The 6,800-nt window shown below is 37.1% G+C and overlaps 1 long non-coding RNA gene across 1 annotated transcript in view; it reads left to right on the top strand.

Annotated features, from left to right (window-relative positions):
- The window catches only part of LOC138664613 (uncharacterized), a 6,780-nt gene extending 4,063 nt beyond the window's left edge, over positions 1-2,717 (top strand). The window contains exon 3 of the long non-coding RNA XR_011318370.1: positions 1,412-2,717. This is a non-coding gene — a long non-coding RNA (uncharacterized lncRNA). The remainder of the gene's footprint in view (positions 1-1,411) is intronic.
- The last annotated feature ends 4,083 nt before the right edge of the window (positions 2,718-6,800 follow it).

The raw sequence follows: 6,800 nt of genomic DNA, 5'->3' as shown, positions 1-6,800 counted from the left end.
TAGATAGATAATAGATAGATAGCGGTAGATAGATAGATAGATAGATAGATAGATAGATAGATAGATAGATAGATAGATAATAGATAGATAGCGGTAGATAGATAGATAGATAGATAGATAGATAGATAGATAGATAGATAGATAGATAGATAGATAGATAGATAGATAGATAGATAGATATTTGGTCTACATAGCTGCTGTGAGACCATGTTCCATTGAATTGACTGTACTAATATATTGGATTTGTGAATTATTATACTATAGGAGCTTCCATAATGGAACATTTATAGTTACTGCCATAGCTATCCTCTTATTTCTAGGCACCCATCTATGTTTTCTAATTCTGGTTCTCTCTTTCGATTTGGCATTGGTACAGAAATTAAATTTTGCCCACCTGGTCAATCATGGTAGAGCATAGTGCTATGTGTAAACCCATGGGAAGGTGGTGTTGTGATTACCCACTGACTCACTGCGGCTCACAGCAATGATTCCCAGTCTGAATCAAACAAGGCCTTGCTTTAAGCAAAAACAACAAGCCTCCCATTCTCACTGCACAGAGGAGAGATGCTGGAGATGGGGCCTTAGATATCAATAGATTTTGACCAAAAGTTTTGAGACTGACATAAATTTTTGGTTTTTTTTTCACGAAATTTGCTGCTTCAGTATTTTTAGATCTTTTAGTTGGACATTTTTCTGGTTCCTGAAGAATAATTATCAGGATTTCTTAAGTTTTAGACTTTATTGACAAATACGGTACATCAGGTTTTACACAGAAATTGTGATAAACGCCAAGCGCTGATTAGACAAGAATGGGCGGCCATCAGTCAGGATTTGTCCCAGGATCTGATATCCAGCTGTCATGGCAAACGGCAAAAGTCTTGAAAAATAAGGGTCAACACTGTAAATATTGAGTCTTTGCATAAACTTGATGTATGTGTCAATAAAAGTGTAAAAACATAGGAAATGCTGATAATTGTACTAACCAGAGAAACGTCTGACTAAAAGATCTAAAAGCGCTGAAGAGGCAAAGTGTGTCAAATCCAAAATTTGTGTCAGTCTCAAAACTTTTGGCCACGACTGTAGCTGTGGGATGCTGTGCCCGGCTTCTTGGTGTGGAGGGCCCCGCACTGGTGATGGCAGCAGGTTTATGAGTATAATACATAGCTGTGTATGAAAGATCTGGGAGCTGTCCATGCGATGGTGGTGCTGAAGGCGAGTGCTGATCACTCGTGCATATCAATAGCCGCGTACTTGAGCTCTCCGTTCTTCTCTCCGCTTCATGACATCATCATTACCTTGGTCTCCTGCTGTCCGGGACCTTTAACCTTGCCGGGCTGGTCCACATTTTTTGGCAAATGAAAAGCCCTCTCCACCCCCTCCCTCCAATGATGGCCCTTTTCTCCTTTTTCAGACCGGTGGCAGCAGCGGCAGCAGCAGCAGCAGCAAGGCAGCAACACTGCATCTCGTTCTTCTTCATGCGAATCCTGCAAGGAGCTGCCCCCCTAAACACACACCATACATGAGATGTTTGCCATCCAGCTGCCACCAGTTGGGGAAGAGGAAAAGCCCTGGCATGCATGAGACGGGAGGATCAGGATCAGACCATTGAATCATCTTGTCACTTTGGACTGGATTGGGATTTTGTTGCTGTGGAGGTCTGAGCTGCGCAGAGCACAAGCCTTTACATCTTCATAGGGCTTTTATGGGAGTATGAAGCAATTTACAATGCAAATAGAGGCCTGGAAAGGGATGGAGGCTGCTCCTTGCACCTTGGGAGCTGCTGCTGGAGGTTTCTCATCTCTGCTGCATATATTTGGTGATCATCACAAAAGGAATAACTCACCAGGAGGAAAGTTGGGTATAAACTTTGATGGCAACAGATCCCTATGGTTGGTTATGGAGCTGATTCCAGGCAATGAGCGATGTGTTTGTCCAGAGGATCATTGGTACCAGGCGTTGAGCCCAGGAAATGTGGTTTTCCAGTCTGGACCTGTAAACGAGAAGTGGTTGTTATCTTTGGTTATCTAGCTGTATGAGTTTATCGGTTTTCATAAAGCTAGATAACCGAAAGTAAAAACTCCTTCCAAAACATCGATTTACATAGGATCCTATAATCCCCAAAAGGACTTATGGGAAAGGACTGATCCAGGTACATATATGAAAAGGACCTATAACTGTGTAGATTTTATATAGACCTCATGATTGGAGTATTGTGTGTCATAATTATTAACGCCGAGGACCTGGTTTTATTAGAAAAGACTTCATGGAAATGGATGGTAATGTATATGCAACTTTTGATGCATTGTTGTTTTGCTCGGCGACCTTTTTATTGGCAGACAATATGGAGAGGTTTTATGGAAAAGCTGCAATGTCTTCTATATAGAGTAGGTTCATATGTTATTAAATGAATTCTGTGCCTCCTAATATCATGGGGTTAATGCACAAGTTCTTTATTTAGTGCTATACTGCATGGTCCTATAAACACCCCTATATATTAAATATATAGGCAGCGCAAGTTGTGGCTTTTTATCTGAAACCATATTATTCTAGGAGATATTACATAATGATGTGTTCTTTTTTATATGCAGCCAGCTTGTCCCTTGACTTTCTGTATTTTCATTTTGTACCAGACCTTTCTCGGGTTTCTTTCCACTAATTCCATGTTTGGTTCTAATATATTCCTAATAAATAAACTAGATAAAGAGTATGAAAATATACATGCTGGCTGAAGATGTCCTTATTCTATAGAAGATAAAAGGACACATGCCTGTGTCTTGTGAGGGGGTCTCCTTGAGGGACTCACTGGAGCGTAAAGATGTGAAAAGAAGGGTTCTTTTTTTCCTCCCTTGTCACAGCGTTAAAAAATTGTCCCGTCTTACTTTACTTCCATGCCCCGTCTTACTTTGCTTCCAGCATTGGAAATGAAAGTGACGTTTAAGCCAAAAAAGAAGCCACGTGTGCTCCTTGGCTGCTCTTCTTCGCCCTTGTTGTTGTGTAAGCCTGGACAGATCTATCCAGGAAACAGCTCTGGCATCCAAAACTAAAATAATTAGGACATAGACACAAATGACAAAAAATGGAAAGGGGGAGGAGATAGAAAAAAAATGGGGGAGGTCTGCCCTGCCTAATTGATTCGGTTAAACGGAATGCTGGAGAGATGTGAACGGCTGGACGCTCCTATTCCCACGCTCGGGGGGCAAGTGGCAATGCCATGCCCCGGCAGCCTGTGACAGACAGCCTTGCAGGAGGGGGGTGGGGAGGTGACACACAGCAAGTGCTCCAACACCACACTCATCTTAAAGCTTAAGAAAGTGCAGGCATTTCCCACCCACAGCCATCTGCAGGCTCCCCAATGAGAGCACCAACTGTTTAGCAGCAGCACACTGTCTGCTTTTTGTTTGCCTAATAACCATCAAGAAGCTGAGATTATGCATCTATAATAGCAAAAAAAAACAGCACAGGAAAATATTAGTAATCGTAAATGTCCATGAACATGGATGGTTCCAAACCAAGGAACGAATACAAAGAATCCTAAACCTGCTGTGTTAGTGTCACAAGGCATTGCTAACGTGGAAAATACCAGTATCTGCAATTACAGCCAATTATCAAATAGATAACACATATATCATACACTAATAACGTAAAGTCACAAGAGAAGGAAGACGTAAGACTTATTTTATCCAACGTACTCTGATAAAGTAAATGACACCAATATAGGAATAATAATAATACAAAAAATAAAATAGATAACACATATATCATATAATACTAACATAAAGTCACAAGAAAAGGAAGACGTAAGACTTATCTTATCCAAAGTACCTCAACGTAAATGACACCAATATAGGAATAATAATAATACAAAAAATAAAATAGATAACACATATATCATATAATACTAACATAAAGTCACAAGAAAAGGAAGACGTAAGACTTATTTTATCCAAAGTACCTCAACGTAAATGACACCAATATAGGAATAATAATAATACAAAAAATAAAATAGATAACACCTATATCATATAATACTAACATAAAGTCACAAGAGAAGGAAGACGTAAGACTTATTTTATCCAAAGAACCTCGATAAAGTAAATGACACTAATATAGGAATAATAATAGTAAAACAGATAACACATATATCATACACTACAAACGTAAAGTCACAAGAACATGAAGATGTAAGATTTATTTTATCTAACGTATTCTGATAACGTAAATGACACTAATATAATAATAATAATAATAATAAAATAGATAACACATATATCATATACTGCTTACGTAAAGTCACAAGAAAGGGAAGATGTAAGACTTATTTTATCCAAAGAACTTAAATAAAATAAATGACACCAAAAAAAAAAAAAAAAAAAAAAAAAAATAATAATAATAATAATAATATAATCGTAGCCCTGCCTTATTTCCTGGTGTATATTTATGATGTAATGGCCTATTGTGTTGGGCTGGAAAGTTTTAGATTTCACCAGGATTGTAGAAAGTTGTATTCAATAAATGATGAGTCTGCCTTACTTACAATTCTGTTGAACAATTAATGAAATGATGCATGTGGGTGTTTTACTAGCAGATTTTTTAGGTCATGGATCTTTTTTTTATCTGTGTGACATGTATATACAATTTACAAGGTATAGGCCTCAAAGCCTACACCCAGCTATTATATATATATATATATATACAGTATATTACACAGAGCTGTTAGGAAATATATATGTAGCTCTAATCACTAACATCTCGGTGTATAGACTTATAGACTCACACATGCAATGCATATTATAGCATGTTGTCATAATAAATTATCCTGCATGTAGCCCGCATATTCAAGTGCTGGGAAACCAAACTAGAAGACACACAATTATGACAACATGGGGTCTATTTATTAAAGTCTTTGGGTAGCAAAATGAGGCCAAAAGGGGAACAAATGCTGCCTTTGGATTGATCAAAGAACCAAAATCCCATTATCATTTGAAGCAAAAGAGTTCATTAGGTAATGTCTCTTTATGTTATTCAAAAAATGAAAAAAGAAGAAGAAAAAACGAATAATGTGTCCTGCACCCTAAAGAATAATGAGGCCCCAGCTCTAACAGCTCTGGGGAACCATGCAGCATATTGTGATGTAGTCAGATGCAGGATGGAGGCAAACATCTCATCCCAGCTCCCATTCTTGTTATCTTACTGCACATTTCTATTTTCATTGCATTGTCTTTGATAAAAGTTTAAAAGCATTACGTGGATAGAAACAATAATGTGGACATCATGAGGTGCCATAAAATAGATGCTTACTAGATTTATTCCTATTACATGATATCTGGCCTTGTGGAATTTGATTTCATTAAACTTGATCTGATATTAATCTGATTGTCAGATTTAAAGCGACCATTGTTACCATCGTGCCTTCTTAAGATAGTGTACAAAAGTTCTAATAGTAATTTCTTCATTTCTACGATTCAACGATTCATCCTTAATGATCTTTACAGAGATTGTGCATGTGTGATGAGCTGGAGTGATTTTAAAACTACAGAGATAAAAATGAATTTATATATCTATATCTATATATATACACAATACTGTTACTAAATTACCCAACACGCTATAGGCAAAATAGTAGGTTGTTCTGATTGATGTGCACGTCTTTGTAAATTCTTGGCCTTGGCAGTAAATTACCCTTGGCAATCTTAGAAAGAAAATATAATAGTAATAATAATACCAAAAAAGTAAATATATAAATATATATATATATATATGTATACACAACACATAATGAACACAAACAATCTAAGACATGGCCTGTATATTTTTAGTGGATTCTGATTGAATGTATAGGCTTAGTAGCGGCTGCTTAATCATTATGGGCCTTGGCATCATGGGCATTGTTAGAGCGATATCATGTAGATATTGTGAGCCTCAGAAATGAATGAGTGTGTGCCTTGTGTGTGTGATACAGGACAACTGATCAGGGTATTCCTGGGATAGCTGGATGTCCCCCCATTGACTAGGCGAGTTATAGATACCAAAATTGTAACTGATGTAGACATACAGTCCAATGTGAATCATCTAACAATACATTTTATATAAGAAACGACTATTGGTAATAATAATATAAAAAAGGTCTGAGGATGTGCGATCTATAAATGATAAATTGTGAAAAATTTTGAACCCCAATAAATTCATTTTATAATAGATAATAATAGTCAACTATCAAATCAGAATCGAAAAATGGATCCTTGAAAAAAATGGAAGGGCTTTGGACTGATCCTTTGAGTATCATAGATGTCTTGATTACAAGTAATGATGACTGATATTTATGTCAGATGATTAAGAACCTTGTTTCTGGCTGCCTTATGAGTAGGCGCTCTCATTTGGTAATGTTCTGATTGTCTGTTACACATGCTGGTCTATGTGGTTGTTGCGTTTAGCATCTCGATCTTTTCCACGCCTAATCCATTTTGTGGTTAAAGAGAAAACGACATTAAATCCATTTTATACAAGCGCTGGTATTTTTCCCCAGTATATATGGAGATATAACCTCTCCTTATGTTTTGATTCATATGCAGACTCCAGGCTTTGGGCCTACTCAGAATCAAACAAAAGCTCATACAATGGGACATTTCTTACAGCCTCTTTTGTGTAAATGTGTGCAATATTGCAACTGCTCACTGTGGATTTTCATAGAAGACCTATTTATTTAGCAAAATAGATAGATTTTTTTTATTTGGCTGTTTACAGATTGCAGTAGTTATAATGAGTGCACATGATGCCGGTGACTGTGTGGTGTATTTCTGTTA

The sequence above is a fragment of the Ranitomeya imitator genome, chromosome 1 (assembly GCF_032444005.1).
Source record: "Ranitomeya imitator isolate aRanImi1 chromosome 1, aRanImi1.pri, whole genome shotgun sequence".
NCBI classification, from domain to species: Eukaryota; Metazoa; Chordata; class Amphibia; order Anura; family Dendrobatidae; genus Ranitomeya; species Ranitomeya imitator.
Note: the sequence above shows the minus strand (reverse complement) of the source record. Positions and strands in the feature narration are given on the sequence as shown.